Below are 19,505 nucleotides of genomic sequence, written 5' to 3' on the forward strand. Positions count from 1 at the left end.
TCAGAATGGACCATCCTGGATATATTCTATGATGATTTATCTGAGTTATCAAAGATGTCATTGGACACTTCTGCAGGTGGATCCATTCACCTAAAGAAAACGCCTGCAGAAGCTCAAGAACTCATTGACATGGTTGCTAATAACCAGTTCATGTACACTTCTGAAAGGAATCCTGTGAGTAATGGGACGCCTATGAAGAAGGGAGTTCTTGAGATTGATACTTTGAATGCCATATTGGCTCAGAATAAAATATTGACTCAGCAAGTCAATATGATTTCTCAGAGTCTGCATGGAATGCAAGCTGCATCCAACAGTACTCAAGAGGCATCTTCTGAAGAAGAAGCTTATGATCCTGAGAACCCTGCAATAGCAGAGGTAAATTACTTAGGTGAACCTTATGGAATCACCTATAACTCAACATGGAGAAATCATCCAAATTTCTCATGGAAGGATCAAAAGCCTCACCAAGGCTTTAATAATGGTGGAAGAAACAGGTTTAGCAATAGCAAGCCTTTTCCATCATCAACTCAGCAACAGACAGAGAACTCTGAACAAAATGCTTCTAATTTAGCAAATCTAGTCTCTGATCTATCTAAGGCCACTGTAAGTTTCATGAATGAAACAAGGTCTTCCATTAGAAATCTGGAAGCACAAGTGGGCCAGCTGAGTAAAAGGATCACTGAAATCCCTCCTAGTACTCTCCCAAGCAATACAGAAGAGAACCCAAAAGGAGAGTGCAAGGCCATTGACATAAGCGCCATGGCCGAACCTCTGAGGAGAGGAGAGGACGTGAATCCCAAGGAGGAAGACCTCCAGGGACGTCCAGTGATCAATAAGGAGCTTCCCTCTGGGGAACCAAAGGACTCTGAGGCTCATCTAGAGACTATAGAGATCCCATTGAACCTCCTTATGCCCTTCATGAGCTCCGATGAGTATTCCTCTTCTGAAGAGAATGAGGATGTTACTCAAGAGCAAACTGCCAAGTTTCTTGGTGCAATCATGAAGCTGAATGCCAAATTGTTTGGCATTCATGCTTGGGAAGTTGAAACTCCCTTGTTCATCAATGAACTAAGTGATCTAGATCAACTGACATTGCCTCAAAAGAGACAGGATCCTGGAAAGTTCATAATACCCTGTACCATAGGCACCATGATCTTTAAGGCTCTGTGTGACCTTGGTTCAGGAATAAACCTCATGCCCCTCTCTGTAATAGAGAAACTGGGAATCTATGGGGTGCAAGCTGCTAAAATCTCACTAGAGATGGCAGACAGCTCAAGAAGACAGGCTTATGGACAAGTAGAAGATGTATTAGTAAAGGTTGAGGGCCTTTACATACCTACTGATTTCATAGTCCTAGATACTAGAAAGGAAGAGGATGAATCCATCATCCTAGGAAGACCTTTCCTGGCCACAGCAAGAGCTGTGATTGATGTTGACAGAGGTGAAATAGTCCTTCAATGGAATGAGAACTCCCTTGTATTCAAAACTCAAGGATCTCCCTCTGCAACCATGGAGAGGAAGCTTGAAAAGCTTCTCTCAAAGCAGAGTCAACCAGAGCCCCCACAGTCAAACTCTAAGTTTGGTGTTGGGAGGCCACAACCAAACTCTAAGTTTGGTGTTGAACTCCCATATCCAAACTCTAAGTTTGGTGTTGGAGAGTTTCAACAAAGCTCTGCACATCTGTGAGGCTCCATGAGAGCCCACTGTCAAGCTATTGACATTAAAGAAGCGCTTGTTGGGAGGCAACCCAATGTTTATTTATCTAACTATATTTTTCTTAGTTATGTGTCTTCATAGGTTCATGATCATGAGGAGTCACAAAATAAATATAAAAATTGAAAACGGAATCAAAAACAGCAGAAGAAAAATCACACCCTGGAGGAGCATCTGTCTGGCGTTCAAACGCCAGAACAGAGCATAGTTCTGGCGCTGAACGCCCAGAATGGGAGCATCCTGGCGCTGAACGCCCAGAACAAGCATGGTTCTGGCGTTCAACGCCAGAAATGGCAGCAAAGGGGCGTTGAACGCCCAAAATGGGCACCAACCTGGCGCTGAACGCCCAGAGTTGTGTGCAAGGGCATTTTACATGCCTAAATTGGTGCAGGGATGTAAATGCCTTGACACCTCAGGATCTGTGGACCCCACAGGATCATCTCAGGATCTGTGGACCCCACAGGATCCCCACCTACCTCATCATCTCTCTTTCCATTCATGATCATCCCTTCTTTTTTTCCGTTTACCACTCACATCCATACACCCACTACCTTCAAAAAATCAACATCTCTCTCCCACCCAATCCCACCCATATGGCCGAATACACACTCCCATCCATCTCCTCCATATCTTCTTCTTATTCTTCTATTCTTTCTTCTTTTGCTCGAGGGCGAGCAACATTCTAAGTTTGGTGTGGTAAAAGCATAGCTTTTTTGTTTTTTTCCATAACCATTGATGGCACCTAAGGCCAGAGAAACCTCTAGAAAGAGGAAAGGGAAGACAAAAGCTTCCATCAAGGGTCTATAGCTCAGTGGTAGAACATTTGACTGCAAATCAAGAGATCCCTGAGATACCTCAAGAGATACATTTTCTTCCACACAATTATTGGAAGCAACTAAGGGTGGAACATCAAGAGCACTCCATCATCCTTCATGAAATCAGAGAAGATCTAAAAGCAATGAAGGAGGAGCAACAAAGACAAGGAAGAGACATAGAAGAGCTCAAGGACATCATTGGTTCCTCAAGAAGGAAATGCCACCATCACTAAGGTGGATTCATTCCTTGTTCTTATTTCTTCTGTTTTTTGTTTTCTATGTTATGTGCTTATCCATGTTTGTGTCTTCATTACATGATCATTAGTAGTTAGTAACTTTGTCTTAAAGTTATAAATATCCTATGAATCCATCACCTCTCTTAAATGAAAAATGTTTTAATTCAAAAGAACAAGAAGTACATGAGTTTCAAATTTATCCTTGAACTTAGTTTAATTATATTGATGTGGTGACAATGCTTCTTGTTTTCTGAATGTATGCTTGAACAGTGCATATGTCATGTCTTTTGAAGTTGTTGTTTAAGAATGTTAAATATGTTGGCTCTTGAAAGAATGATGACTAGGAGACATGTTATTTGATAATCTGAAAAATCATAAAAATGATTCTTGAAGCAAGAAAAAGCAGCAAAGAGCAAAACTTGCAGAAAAAAAAAAATAGGCGAAAAAAAAAATAGAAAGAAAAAGCAAGCAGAAAAAGCCAAAAGCTCTTAAAACCAAGAGGCAAGAGCAAAAAGCCAATAACCCTTAAAACCAAAAGGCAAGGGCAAATAAAAAGGATCCCAAGGCTTTGAGCATCAGTGGATAGGAGGGCCTAATGGAATAAAATCCTGGTCTAAGCGGCTAAACCAAGCTGTCCCTAACCATGTGCTTGTGGCGTGTAGGTGTCAAGTGAAAACTTGAGACTGAGCGGTTAAAGTCAAGGTCCAAAGCAAAAGAAGAGTGTGCTTAAGAACCCTGGACACCTCTAATTGGGGTCTTTAGCAAAGCTGAGTCACAATCTGAAAAGGTTCACCCAATTATGTGTCTGTGGCATTTATGTATCCGGTGGTAATACTGGAAAACAAAGTGCTTAGGGCCACGGCCAAGACTCATAAAGAAGCTGTGTTCAAGAATCATCATACTGAACTAGGAGAGTCAATAACACTATTCGAAATCTGAAGTTCCTATAGATGCCAATCATTCTGAACCTCAATGGATAAAGTGAGATGCCAAAACTATTCAAGAGGCAAAAGCTATAAGTCCCGCTCATTTGATTGAGCTATGTTTCATTGATAGTTTGGAATTTATAGTATATTTATTTTTTTATCTATTTTGATTTTCAGTTGCTTGGGACAAGCAACAATTAAGTTGGTGTTGTGATGAGCGATATTTATACGCTTTTTGATTTTTTTGTATATTTTTAGAGAATTATTACTTTAGATGTTAAGATTTTATGATTCGCGATCGCTGACCATGAGACGCGTGACAGAGACGCACCAGAATTACAGAAAATGCTCCAGCAATTTTGAGCCTTTTTGCCAAATCAAGTCAGAACATAGATCAGAGTTATGAAGTGGGGATGCATCCTTCAGAGATCTCCATATTCCCTCATGATTAGGATTTTCTAATCCTTTGTCTCTTTATACGTTACTCTTGCTTCCAATCTAAAGACATTTTATCCAGTAGATTACTTTCTCTTTGGCCTGTAAGAAATCAGTAACTCAGGAGTTATCAAACTCAACTGATTGATAATTGTACTTGCTAATTGAATTGACTTCAATAATCCAGTCCTTCTTAGGAATTGACTAGGACCTGAGATCAGACTAATTAATCCACTGATCTTCCTTGCTTTAGTAAAGGCTAACTAAGTGGATTAAGATCAATTCTCATCTCCATGATAAGGATAACTAGATAGGACTTCCAATTTCTCATACCTTGCAAGAGTTATTTATAGTTATTATTTATTTTACCTGTCATTTAAATTACTTGCTCCTTACTTTCAAAACCCCAATTTACAAATCTTCATAACCAATAATAAGAACTACCTCCTGCAATTCCTTGAGAAGACGACCGAGGTTTAAATACTTCGTTATCATTTATTTAGTGTACTTGTGACAACCAAAACGTTGTGAAAGGTGATTGCTTGTTAGTAACTTTACTTACAACGAGAGTTTACTATAACTTCTAACCACAATCTTCAGTTCTTCAAAATGCGCCGTTGCTGGGAATTGCAACGTGTGCCTTATTTTGGTTATTGTAAATATTTTATTTTGCCTGTTATCTGTTTTATTTTGTTTTTAATTTTATTAGCTACTATGAATCTCACCCCTCTCGCTTGAGTTTGGTCTTAATATTGTTGAAAGGAGTGAAAGCTATAACAGGAATATGCATCAAGGTCAGAGAAATCAAAGATGGATGGAGCCAAGAGGATTGATCAACCTTTAGGCAACAACACCTCCAAGATATCATGGACAAGACATTCTACATGCATACCAAGCTGATAGATATGGTGACGACCTGTAACTACCAACAAGCCCCATGTGCTATAGACCATCTCAACGTATCTTTGAACGCCACATCACAAGCGCTTTTAACATTCACCACCATATGATCCTTATTTACCAATCCCAATCTGATTACTCCAAACACCCACTTCCCTATTACTATGTATTATCACCTCCAGAATCATAGGTTCGCCTGAACAGTAGATCAATTCAAACAAGCTTCATCCACTGACACAATAAGTCATTATTCTAGACGTTCGAACATTCAAGAACATTCCACACCCAGTGACAATCTATGAAGCGTAGCATGAAAGATACTAGAATGCAGTGACAGACAGAGCATGACTCATATTAAATAGAGACCATTTGAAGAAAGATTGTTGAGACTGGAGACGCTGAACTTCCATGGGAATCCAGAATTGTGGAGAATTCTGTCAAGGATGTTACAGTTGATGCTAAGGAGGATAGTGCACAACCCCCAAGGCAAGTCTTTTATGAAGAACTAGACGGAATAATCCAAGAAGCAAGTCTCCTTGATGATGATAGTCACAAGTCAAGTTCTCCTAGTAATGAACTTGCATCCACAAGTGAATTCTCTGAGATTGAAGAACCTTATCCAAGTGAATACGAAGAAGATGCGGAGGTAGATTTCTCTCAACCTCCAGCTTATGACTTGAGTGATGCGGAAGACATAGAAGACTTTGATCAGGACGATGTTGCATTTGAAGAATTCTGCCAGGAAGTGGATTAATTCACAGAAGATTACAAGGGAGTAGAACTTACAGAACCACTGGAAACACATATCCCAAGGCCATTACCACCCAATACAAGCTTCAAGCAGGTACAATCCTTAACCTTTAACTTTACTTCTCCACTTGAATATGGTTTGCTTGAAACAGATGGCCAGCTTAGAGCTCTCTGCGGCTTTAAGAGTAAGAGGGAAATGGCTCGCACTCAGAGCTTGTGCACAAGGTTCAATAAGGTTCCACGCTTCAACTCGAAGTGCACGGATTGGCATCATGTTCAACCGAATGGATCTCGGAAAATGTTTGGTTATCTTGGTGAGAATCTAATTTCTAAACCGCCCGGATGGAAAAATATAGTTCAAGATGAAGGCGAATTTAGAAGCAAAGTTTGGGATCCTGGAATCTATTCTGACATTCGTCACCCGGGGAGCCTGGGAATCTGTTTGAAGCTGCTCAGAAGCTTTACATGCCTAGTTTTGGACCCCAGAGGCTGTTGGCATTTGATGAGCGGATAATTTATACGCTTTTTGGCATTGTTTTTATTATATTTTTAGTAGGATCTAGTTACTTTTAGGGATGTTTTCATTAGTTTTTATGTTAAATTCACATTTCTGGACTTTACTATGAGTTTGTGTGTTTTTCTGTGATTTCAGGTATTTTCTGGCTGAAATTGAGGGACTTGAGCAAAAATCAGATTCAGAGGTTGAAGAAGGACTGCTGATGCTGTTGGATTATGACCTCCCTGCACTCAAAATAGATTTTCTGGAGCTACAGAACTCAAAATGGCGCGATTCTAATTGCGTTGGAAAGTGGACATCTAGGGCTCTCCAGAATATATAATAGTCCATACTTTGCCCGAGTTTAGAGGACGCAAACTGGCGTTCAACGCCAGCTCTCTGCCCAATTCTGGCGTCCAGCACCAGAAACAAGTTGCAAAGTGGAGTTCAACGCCCAAACTGGCACAAAAGCTGGCGTTCAACTCCAAGAATGACCTCTCCACGTGTAGACATCAAGCTCAGCCCAAGCACACACCAAGTGGGCCCCGAAGTGGATTTATGCATCAATTACTTACTTCTGTAAACCCTAGTGACTAGTTTATTATAAATAGAACTTTTTATCATTGTATTCGTAGTCTTGGTTACTCCGGTTCCCCTCTGGGGCCGAGACCAATGAACTCCATTATAACTTATGTATTTTCAACGGTAGAGTTTCTAACTCCATAGATTAAGGTGTGGAGCTCTGCTGTTCCTCAAAGATTAATGTAAAGTACTATGTTTTCTATTCAATTCAACTTATTCCGCTTCTAAGATATTCATTCGCACTTCAACCTGAATGTGATGAACGTGACAATCATCATCATTCCCTATTAACGCGTGCCTGACAACCACTTCCGTTCTACCTTAGATTGAATGAGTATCTCTTAGATCTCTTAATCAGAATCTTCGTGGTATAAGCTAGATTGATGGCAGCATTTATGAGAGTCCGGAAAGTCTAAACCTTGTCCGTGGTATTCCGAGTAGGACTCTGGGATTGAATGACTGTGACGAACTTCAAACTCGCACGTGCTGGGCGTAGTGACAGATGAAAAGGATAGTAAATTCTATTCCAGTATGATCGAGAACCTCCAAGATGATTAGCCATGCAGTGACAGCGCATCGGACCATTTTCACAAAGAGGAATAGGATGCAACCATCGACAAGGGTGATGCCTCCAGACGATTAGCCGTGCTGTGACAGAGCATTTGGACCATTTTCCCGAGAGGATTGAAAGTAGCCATTGGCACCGGTGACATCCTTACAAAAAGCCAGCCATGGAAAGGAGTAAGACTGATTGGATGAAGACAGCAGGAAAGCAGAGGTTCAGAGGAACGAAAGCATCTCTATGCGCTTATCTGAAATTCTCACCAATGATTTACATAAGTATTTCTATCCTTATTTTATTATATTAAATTCAAAACTCCATAACTATTTTATATCCGCCTGACTGAGATTTACAAGGTGACCATAGCTTGCTTCATACCAACAATCTCCGTGGATCGACCCTTACTCACGTAAGGTTATTACTTGGACGACCCAGTGCACTTGCTGGTTAGTTATGCGAAGTTGTGAAGATATGTTTAGACCATGGTTCTGTGCATCCATTTTTGGTGCCATCGCCAGGGAATCAATTTCGAACAATAATTCACAACCTGAGTAACAATTTCGCATACCAAGTTTTTGGCGCCGTTGCCGGGGATTGTTCGAGTTTGGACAACTGACGGTTCATCTTGTTGCTCAGATTAGGTAATTTTCTTTTCATTTTATTTTCAAAAATTTTTCAAAAATCTTTCAAAATTTCTCCTTTGTTTTCGAAAAAATTTTTAAAATAAAAAAGTTTTCAAAAATATATTTTTCTTCAGAATTTTTAAGAATGAATTCTAGTGTTTCATGAAGCATGGCTGGCTGTAAAGCCATGTCTAATTCCTCTGTAGGGCATGTCAGGCGTGTCATGTCTGAGTTACATACTAAAGCTTGGCTGGCTATTAAGCCATGCCTGACCCTTTGATTGGAGCTTTAGACTAAAGAGCATAAGACTCCTGGAATTCATATTAAAAATTTTGGAATCCTTATTTTTTTTTTCAAAATGATTTTCGAAAAAATTAAAAGAAAATACAAAAAAAATTAGAAAATCATAAAAATCAAAAATATTTTTGTGTTTCTTGTTTGAGTCTTGATCATGTTATAAGTTTGGTGTCAATTGCATGTTCAGCTTGCATTTTTCGAAAAAATTCATGCATTCATAGTGTTCTTCATGATCTTCAAGTTGTTCTTGGTAAGTCTTCTTGTTTGATCTTTGCATTTGCATGTTTTGTGTCTTTTCTTGTTTTTCATATGTATTCCTGAATTCTTTATGTCTAAGCATTAAAGAATTCTAGTTTGGTGTCTTGCATGTTTTCTTTGCATTAAAAATTTTTCAAAAATGTGTTCTTGATGTTCATCATGATCTTCATAGTGTTCTTGGTGTTCATCTTGACATTCATAGCATTCTTGCATGCATTCATTGTTTTGATCCATAACTTTCATGCATTGCATCATTTTTCTTGTTTTTCCCTCTCATCATAAAAATTCAAAAATAAAAAAAATATCTTTCCCTTTTTCTCTCTTAAAATTTTGAAAATTAGATTTGACTTTTTCAAAAATTTTTAAAATCTAGTTGTTTTTATAAGTCAAATCAAATTTTCAATTTAAAAAAATCTTATCTTTTTCAAAATCTTTTTCAAAAATCAAATCTTTTTTCAATTTTTTTTAGTTATTTTCGAAAATTTCAAAAATATTTTTCAAAAATCTTTTTCTTAATTGTACATCATATTTTCGAAAATAACATCATCAATTAATGTTTTGATTCAAAAATTTCAAGTTTGTTACTTACTTGTTAAAAAGATTCAAACTTTAAGTTCTAGAATCATATCTTGTGATTTCTTGTGAATCAAGTCATTAATTGAGATTTTAAAAATCAAATCTTTTCAAAAACTAATTTCTATCATATCTTTTCAAAAATATCTTCTTATCTTACCTTTTTCAAAAAAGTGATTGCAAAATATCTTTTCTAACCTCCTAACTTCTTATCTTTTCAAAATTTGTTTCAACTAACTAACTAACTTTTTGTTTGTTTCTTACCTTTTTCAAAACTACCTAACTAACTCTCTCTCTCTAATTTTCGAAAAAAAATCTTCCCTCTTTTTCAAAATTTCTTTTTAATTAGACTAATTATTTTATTTTTTATTTGAATTTTCGAAAAACTACTAACCTTTTTCAAAAACTATTTTCGAAAATGACTAACTCTTTTTCAAAAATTATTTTCGAAAATCCTTCTCCCTCATCTCCTTCTATTTATTTATTCATCTACTAACACTTCTCTTCATCTCACATCTCTGCTCTATCATCACCTTTGTGTTTGGATTCTTCATTCTTCTTCACCCTATTCCTTTTCTTCTTCTACTAATAATAAGGAACCTCTTTACTGTGACATAGAAGATTCCTCTTCTTTTCTTTTTCTCTTCTCTTTCTTATGAGCAGGGACAAAGAAAAAGGCATTCTTGTTGAAGCTGATCCAGAACCTGAAAGGACTCTGAAGAAAAAACTAAGAAAAGCTAAATTACAACAATCCAAAGACCACCTTATTGAAAATTTCGAACAAGTAAAGGAGATGGCAGCCGAACCCAACAACAATAATGCAAAGAGAATGCTTGGTGACTTTACTGCACCTAATTCCAATTTACATGGAAGAAGCATCTCCATTCCTACCATTGGAGCAAATAATTTTGAGCTGAAACCTCAACTAGTTTCTCTGATGCAGCAGAACTGCAAGTTTCATGGACTTCCATCTGAAGATCCTTTTCAGTTCTTAACTGAATTCTTTCAGATCTGTGATATTGTTAAGACTAATGGAGTAGATCCTGAAGTCTACAGGCTCATGCTTTTCCCTTTGCTATAAAGAGAGAGCTAGAGTGTGGTTGGACTCTCAACCCAAAGACAGCCTGAACTCTTGGGATAAGCTGGTCACGGCTTTCTTAGCCAAGTTCTTTCCTCCTCAAAAGCTGAGCAAGCTTAGAGTGGATGTTCAGACCTTCAGACAGAAGGAAGGTGAATCCTTCTATGAAGCTTGGGAAAGATACAAGCAGCTGACTAAAAAGTGTCCTTCTGACATGCTTTCAGAATGGACCATCCTGGATATATTCTATGATGGTTTATCTGAGCTATCAAAGATGTCATTGGATACTTCTGCAGGTGGATCCATTCACCTAAAGAAAACGCCTGCAGAAGCTCAAGAACTCATTACATGGTTGCTAATAACCAGTTCATGTACACTTCTGAGAGGAATCCTATGAGTAATGGGACACCTATGAAGAAGGGAGTTCTTGAAATTGATACTCTGAATGCCATATTGGCTCAGAATAAAATATTGACTCAGTAAGTCAATATGATTTCTCAGAGTCTGAATGGAATGCAAGCTGCATCCAACAGTACTCAAGAGGCATCTTCTGAGGAAGAAGCTTATGATCCTGAGAACCCTGCAATAGCAAAGTTAAAATACATGGGTGAACCATATGGAAACACCTACAATCTATCATGGAGAAATCCCCTAAATCTCTTATGGAAGGATCAAAAGCTTCAACAAGGCTTAATAATGGTGGAAGAAACAGGTTTAGCAATAGCAAGCCTTTTTCATCATCCACTCAGCAACAGACAGAGAATTCTGAGCAGAATCTATCTAGCTTAGCAAATTTAGTCTCTGATCTACCTAAGGCCACTGTGAGTTTCATGAATGAAACAAGGTCTTCCATTAGAAATTTGGAAGCACAAGTGGGCCAGCTGAGTAAAAGGATCACTGAAATCCCTCCTAGTACTCTCCCAAGCAATACAGAAGAGAATCAAAAGGAGAGTGCAAGGCCATTGAATTAATTGCCATGGCCGAACCCACAAGAGAGGAGAAGGACGTGAATCCAAGGAAGAAGACCTCCTGGGACGTCCAGTGATCAATAAGGAGCTTCCCTTTGAGGAACCAAAGGACCCTGAGGCTCATCTAGAGACCACAGAGATTCCATTGAACCTCCTTATGCCATTCATGAGCTCGGATGAGTATTCCTCTTCTGAAGAGAATGAGGATGTCACTGAAGAGCAAGTTGCCAAGTTCCTTGGTGCAATCATGAAGCTGAATGCCAAACTATTTGGTATTGAAACTTGGGAAGATGAACCTCCCTTGTTCACCAATGAAGTAAGTGATCTGGATCAACTGACATTGCCTCAGAAGAGACAGGATCCTGGAAAGTTCATAATACCTTGTACCATAGGCACCATGATCTTTAAGGCTCTGTGTGACCTTGGTTCCGGAATAAACCTCATGCCCCTCTCTGTAATAGAGAAACTGGGAATCTATGGGGTGCAAGCTGCTAAAATCTCATTAGAGATGGCAGATGATGAGTAATTTTGGTGAAACAATGAATTTCTCCCAAAACACACAAATCTAACCGGCAAGTGTACCGGGTCGTATCAAGTAATAAAAACTCACGGAGTGAGGTCGATCCCACAGGGATTGAAGGATTGAGCAATTTTAGCTTAGTGGTTAATTTAGTCAAGCGAATCACGATTTGGTTGAGTGTTTTGTGATTTGCAGAAATTAAATTGCATGGAAGTAAAGAGAACAGGAATTAAAGTGCTGAATCTTAAAGAACAAGAAATTAAATAGCAGAAACTTAGAATGCAAGAAATGTAAATTGCGGAATCTTAAAGTGCACGAAATGTAAACGGCTGGAATTGTAAAGGGAATTAGGGATTGAATTTGCAGAATTTAAACAAGGAAAAGTAAATTGCATCAAGCAGAGAAGTAGAAGAAGGTTTGGGTTAGATTGGATCTTGAAGCAGAAAAGTAAATGAACATGAAAACAGTAAACAGAATGTAAATTGGAATTTCAGATCTCAGGGGTCCAGAGACTAGAAAACCAGGTCTAGATCTCACTACCTTCCTTGATCCAACAAGAACAATTGCAAGGGAAAAGTAAATTGCAAAGAAAATAGATGAAGAACAATTAACCCAAACTGAAATTCAATTAAGCAGTAAATAAACAGAGAGATCCAAGGATGAGATTGAAACAGAATTTCTTCAATTCTTCAACCCAAGATCCAAGACAATTGTAATAGAAATTGAATGCAATAAAACTGAGAGGAAGAGAAGTGAATTCTCCTTCCCCAAGACAAAGAAATTAAAGATCACTCAATATCCAAAGCTCTCCGAAAACTATTATGAAAATTCCCAAAAGAAAGCTCCCCGAAGAACTTGAATTCTATCCTATTTATACACTTTCTTCCAATGATCTTCAAGCCTTGAGTTGGGCCTTTGCTCTTGGTGGAATTGGGTTGAAAGAGGCCTTGGTTGATTGCTCTTGAAGTTTGGAGAAGAACCAAAGTGAACCAATTGAACCGGGTTGGAGTTTTGCAAAAGTTGGACCAAAAGTTTGAGCAAAAGTTAGGGGCTAACTTTTGCCCAAACTTTTCATATCAGCACCCATATCCAGCTGATACCAACGTTGGTGCCAAAGTTAGGGGTCTAACTTTGGCCCCAACGTTGGCCTTACCTTGTGCACTTGTGGCGCCAACGTTAGCCACCAAGTTAGGGGCTAACGTTGGCGCAAACTTTTGCTCCTCCCCTTGTGATTTTCATGTGCCAACGTTAGCCACCAAGTTAGGGGCTAACGTTGGCGCAAAATTTTGGTGCCCAGGGAGGTTTTCTTCATGCCAACGTTAGCCTCAAAGTTAGGGGCTAACGTTGGCGCAAACTTTTGGTGCCCAGGGGTGATTTTCATGTGCCAACGTTAGCCTCAAAGTTAGGGGCTAACGTTGGCGCAAACTTTTGGTACCCAGGGAGTGATTTTCAAATTCCAACGTTAGCCCAAAAGTTAGGGGCTAACGTTGGGGCTAACCTTTCACCCAAAAGTTTGTGCAACAGTTTGAGGCTAACTTTAGGTCCAGCTTTTTGCTTCCTGGTTCAATTTCACTTATTCCATTGTCTTCTCTTTACTCCTAGCTATTCCTTCTTGCTTCAACCTTTCTCCAAGCTTTCTTCACCTATCATTAATCAACCAAACACATCAAAGCTATGCTTAAAATCATGAGATATTCATTCTTTCATAATATGTAACAATTATAGTATAAAACCTCATGAAATAGCATGAATTCATACATGGTTGATTAAATCAAAGGAAACATGAAAATCTACCCAATTAGCTTGCTTATGGCTCAAGAAAGTGCATAATTCTAATGAAAACAAAAGAAAAAGACTAGTTAAAATAGGCTAAGATGACTTGTCATCACAACACCAAACTTAAAGCTTGCTTGTCCCCAAGCAAGAAAAGATTTATTGAGAAGAAAGAATGAAATGGAAGAGGATGTTCATGCTAGCAGAGTATTATTGATAGTTCATGGGATTTTGTGTGGATATGTAAATACTCACTTCTTATTGACTCCTAGGCCTAGAAAGTCTCCTTCAAGCTTCAAGTAACATACTGCTATGACCTCTCATTATTCCTTTATCCTTAGCTATTACTTTGTTTATAAGCTTTATTTGAGTGTCATGTGTAGCAAGTTCATTTCCCTTTTCTTTATACTTGACACATTATTCACCTTAGACACTTGGCTCACATTCCTTCTTAAAACATTGATGCCCAGCACCTCTTTGGGTTACTAAATCCCTTGTAGTTAGGTTGCTCTTGATAGTGGACTTTCAGCTGATGATCCCGGATTAGTTAACCCAAGTCACCGAGTGTTGATGCACTCCTAAGAGCTTACTAATCCAAGCAGATCCTAGTACAAAGACACCACAGGCATATATTCTAAGGTTCAAGCTATTGGTGTCCAGCTTTGTTTCTTTTTGTTTTTCTTTTGTTCTGTCACTTCTCTTTTTTTTTTTTTTCTTTCTAACCAAGGATTTTTATTCGATTGAGATTCATAGACAGTAGGCCACTCTATACTTAGAAGGAGATATCCTGGCTCTTTATTCACTAAAAGTGAGCTATTATACAATCACACACATACCACCACTTACTTTTATTCTACTTCTATCTAACAGAGACTATCTTACTTCACATTCAAACATTTCTTTTATTGAATTAAAGATGCAGGGACAAAGCATGCTTTTTGTTAAGTGAAAGTAAACACACAAGCACACACTTAGGCTAGCTTACTTATTTTAAATTGAAACAGAAATGATGTACAAACTACTACACTAACAGTTACTGTTAAGATTGGCATATTCACACTTCCAATTTAGAGCAATTCAATGCTGATGGAGTTAAGTGACAATACAACCTCTTGGTGGCTTCTTCTTCTTTCTCTCAGCTAATGGTGTGTAGTCCTCCCAAGAGAGTGATTGAATTCCTGCAGTGTTAATAGAAGTTGCTTGTTTCTCAAGCCCTTAGATGACTGGTTAGTGTGCAAGACTTTCTTGTAGGCGTTTGAACTTACTTTGGTGTGTGAACACCAAACTTAGTCCCTTGCCATGTTTCTTATGCATAACCATATGTGAAAGCCTAAGTCTTTGCTAAAGGTAATAAAACTAAAAACTAGAAACAGACAATGATTAAATGATTTATCAGATTGCTTGGAGCTAGTAACCCTTTGTGCAGAAGGTGAGAATGTGCTTTTAAGTGAGATTTTGGTGGAACACCAAACTTAGAATCCTTTATTCTCCCTTAAATTGTTTTGGTGTGAAACACCAAACTTAGCTCCTTGCAATACATACCAATCATTTAACCTTTTTATTGAAATAGCTATGAAAAGAGAACTACCTCAGGTTGGGTTGCCTCCCAACAAGCGCTCTTTTAATGTCACTAGCTTGACATTGGGGCTTTCTTTCATGGTGGTTGATGGTTATAGTGCCTCAACTTGTCCCCTCTGATTGTGAGCTTCTTCTTTGTTCCTTGGTGTTCTATCTCAGCATGTTCTAGTGAGAGTATTTTGCTCACAGTATAGTAATCATCAATCTGTTGGCTTGCTCCCAGTTGTTGATAGACTAACTGCACTTTGTCACCTTTGGAGAGCCCTTCTGTTGGAATTTTTTTGTTCTTCCAACCCTTTTTGATTCTGTTTTCATTCTTCTTCCTTCTTCTTATTGATCCTTTCTGCTTGCAAGTGGGCTTCATTTTGGGATTCTTCTTCTTGATAACTAACACATCAATGCTTTCATGAATCTCTTCATTGCTCTGTACAAGTTCTTTTTCTTCTTCCCATGCTGCATTATCTTCTTCTTGCTTTGGGATGTTGCTGTGAATCACCTTGTCAATTTCCATATAGTCTTTCTTCTCATTACCAAACTGTGCTTCTGGTAACACCTTCAGAGTGACACTCTTATCATGCATTCTGAGAGTTAATTCTCCTTCCTCTATGTCTATGATAGCTCTAGCAGTGGCCAAGAATGGCCTTCCCAGAATAATAGAGTCACCATCATCCCCTTCTGAATCTAGAACCACAAAATCTGCAGGGTATATAAAACTGTCCACCTTGACCAAAAGATTTTCAATTACACCCCTGGGGTATACCATTGACTTATCTACCAGCTCCAGAGACATTTGTACTGGTTTGACCTCCTCTATATGCAGCTTTTTCACCAAGGAGGATGGTATTAAGTTAATACTTGCTCCGAGATCGCACATTGCTTTAGTGATGGTCAATTCCCCAATGGTGCAAGGCAACAGGAAGCTCCCTGGGTCCTCAAGCTTGGGAGGAAGCCCTTTTTGAATCAAGGCCCTGCATTCCTCAGTAATCATTATGGTTTCTTTCTCATCCCAGCTTCTTTTCTTGTTGATAAGATCCTTCAGAAACTTGGAATATAGAGGCATTTGCTCAAGTGCTTCAGCCAAGGGAATATTGATTTCCAGCTTCTTAAAAATCTCAAGGAATTTGTGAAAATGCTGGTTTTTAACCTCTTTGTTGAACCTCTGGGATATGGCAGTGGAGGTGTGATGCTCTTTCCTATTTGCTGCTGTCCCTGAGCAACTTTCTTTGAGCTATGTAGCTGGTTGTCCTTCTCTTTAAGTTTCTCAGTGCTTTTGTTTGGCATCACAACTTGCTCCTTAGCTTCATCGTCCTTTGCTTGCTTCTCATCCTCTGTTGGTTCTTTGAAGCTCTCTGCTTGTTTCCTTGTAGTGTCATTGTTGCTTATCAATGTTCTCCCACTCCTTAATTGTATTACCTTGCACTCCTCCTTGGGATTTGGGATTGTGTTACTGGGCAGTGAGTTTGAAGGTCTCTCAACAGATACTTGCTTGGAGAGTTGCCCAATCTGCCTTTCTAGGCTCTTTAATGATGCTTCATGGTTTTTGTTTGTTATTTTCTGGTGCTTCATCATTTTTTCTATCAAGGTCTCTAAATTGGTGAGTCTTTGAGGTTCAGGTGGTGCTTGTGGTGGGTTGTGAGATGTGGGTTGTGGGTGGTAAACATTTTGGTTGGTGGAATGGTTGTTGGATTGGTACTGATTGAGATTAGGGTAGTTGTTTTGAGGTTTTCTGTATGTGTTTTGGTTAGTCTGCTGCTGGTTGTAGTTTTGGTTGTTTCTTTGGTTGTTTTGGTTTGAATTCCTCTACCATGGTTGTTGGTTTTGGTTGTGAGTGTCTCCCCATCTGAGGTTAGGGTGATTTTTCCATGAGGGGTTGTAGGTATCACCATAGAATTCATTTGGGCTTGAATGCATGTACTGGACTTGTTCCTGCTGTTGCTCCTCTTGGATTTCTTCATTTTGCCCCCATGTGGCTGATGGTTGGCTGGTGTTAACTGCTGCAACTTGAAGGCCATCAATCCTCTTGGTCATTTGCTCAAATTGTTGTTGAATTTGCTGCTGCATTAATTTGTTTTGAGCCAGGATTGAATCCACTCCTTCTAGTTCCATTACTCCTCTCCTTTGTGATGGTTGGCGGCCTCTTTGATGAGCAAAGAAATATTGGTTGTTGGCCACCATATCAATGAGTTCTTGAGCCTCCTCTGCAGTTTTCATGAGTTGCATGGAGCCTCCAGCTGAATGATCCAAAGCTTCCTGGGATTTCAATGTTAAGCCTTCATAGAAGTTCTACAGCTTCTCCCACTCATTAAACATGGCAGGGGGACATTTCCTGATTAGAGCCTTGTACCTCTCCCATGCCTCATAGATGGGTTCAGCCTACATTTGTGTAAATGTTTGTACCTCATCCTTCAACCTTATAATCTTCTGAGGTGGGTAAAACTTGGCAAGAAACTTGGTTACCAAATTATCCCAGTTATTGATGCTGTCCCTTGGAAAAGATTCCAACCATTGAGTGGCCTTGTCCCTGAGAGAAAATGGGAATAGCATCAGTTTGTAACTGTCAGGAGGCACTCCATTAGTTTTGACAGTGTTGCATATCCTCAAGAAAGTGGACAAATGTTGGTGTGGGTCTTCAAGTGGTCCTCCACCAAAAGAGCAATTGTTCTGAACCAAAGTGATGAGTTGTGGCTTGAGTTCAAAATTGTTAGCATTGACATTTGGAGCCAAGATGCTGCTCCCACAATGTCTAGGATTTGCAAAGGTATAAGAAGCCAAAACTCTCCTCTGGGGTGGGTTGTCATTGTTGTTGTCTGCTCCACCTGGTGGATTGGTTGAATGTTCCTCCATCTCTTAGAATTCTTCGTCTGATTCCTCTTCTCCAACAATGTTTTTCCCTCTTTCAGCTCTTCTTAACCTCCTGAGAGTTCTTTCGTCTTGTTCATGAAAATTGGGTATGGTTCTTCTTGTACCTGACATACAAGCAGAGCATGAGAAATGCACAAAACCAGTGACACTTCAATCTACTGCTAGATTGAAGTGTTAGTTAGTTTAAGCAAAAAATCAAACAGTTAGTGGGTTAATCAAAATTAAAGAAAAAGTGCTTGATCTAGATCACCACCTCACTTAATCATTGTCAATCTAATCAATCCCCGGCAACGGCGCCAAAAACTTGATGAGTAATTTTGGTGAAACAATGAATTTCTCCCAAAACACACAAATCTAACCGGCAAGTGTACCGGGTCGTATCAAGTAATAAAAACTCACGGGAGTGAGGTCGATCCCACAGGGATTGAAGGATTGAGCAATTTTAGCTTAGTGGTTAATTTAGTCAAGCGAATCACGATTTGGTTGAGTGTTTTGTGATTTGCAGAAATTAAATTGCATGGAAGTAAAGAGAACAGGGAATTAAAGTGCTGAATCTTAAAGAACAAGAAATTAAATAGCAGAAACTTAGAATGCAAGAAATGTAAATTGCGGAATCTTAAAGTGCAAGAAATGTAAACGGCTAGAATTGTAAAGGGAATTGGGGATTGGATTTGCAGAATTTAATCAAGGAAAAGTAAATTGCATCAAGCAGAGAAGTAGAAGAAGGTTTGGGTTAGATTGGATCTTGAAGAAGAAAAGTAAATGAACATGAAAACAGTAAACAAAATGTAAATTGGAATTTTAGATCTCAGGGGTCCAGAGACTAGAAAACCAGGTCTAGATCTCACTACCTTCCTTGATCCAATAAGAACAATTGCAAGGGAAAAGTAAATTGCAAAGAAAATAGATGAAGAACAATTAACCCAAACTGAAATTCAATTAAGCAGTAAATAAACAGAGAGATCCAAGGATGAGATTGAAACAGAATTTCTTCAATTCTTCAACTCAAGATCCATGACAATTGTAATAGAAATTGAAAGCAATAAAACTGAGAGGAAGAGAAGTGAATTCTCCTTCCCCAAGACAAAGAAATTAAAGATCACTCAATATCCAAAGCTCTCCGAAAACTATTATGAAAATTCCCAAAAGAAAGCTCCCCGAAGAACTTGAATTCTATCCTATTTATACACTTTCTTCCAATGATCTTCAAGCCTTGAGTTGGGCCTTTGCTCTTGGTGGAATTGGGTTGAAAGAGGCCTTGGTTGATTGCTCTTGAAGTTTGGAGAAGAACCAAAGTGAACCAATTGAACCGGGTTGGAGTTTTGCAAAAGTTGGACCAAAAGTTTGAGCAAAAGTTAGGGGCTAACTTTTGCCCAAACTTTTCATATCAGCACCCATATCCAGCTGATACCAACGTTGGTGCCAAAGTTAGGGGTCTAACTTTGGCCCCAACGTTGGCCTTACCTTGTGCACTTGTGGCGCCAACGTTAGCCACCAAGTTAGGGGCTAACGTTGGCGCAAACTTTTGCTCCTCCCCTTGTGATTTTCATGTGCCAACGT

The 19,505-nt window shown here is 38.9% G+C and overlaps 1 non-coding gene across 1 annotated transcript; it reads right to left on the reverse strand.

Annotated features, from left to right (window-relative positions):
• Window positions 1–10,356: 10,356 nt before the first annotated feature.
• LOC112761521 (small nucleolar RNA R71) lies at window positions 10,357–10,464 on the reverse strand. Its single transcript, XR_003181913.1, has one exon. It is a non-coding gene; the product is annotated as a small nucleolar RNA R71 (small nucleolar RNA).
• Between the last annotated feature and the right edge of the window lie 9,041 nt (window positions 10,465–19,505).

This window comes from Arachis hypogaea, chromosome 16 (genome assembly GCF_003086295.3).
Source record: "Arachis hypogaea cultivar Tifrunner chromosome 16, arahy.Tifrunner.gnm2.J5K5, whole genome shotgun sequence".
Lineage (NCBI taxonomy): Eukaryota > Viridiplantae > Streptophyta > Magnoliopsida > Fabales > Fabaceae > Arachis > Arachis hypogaea.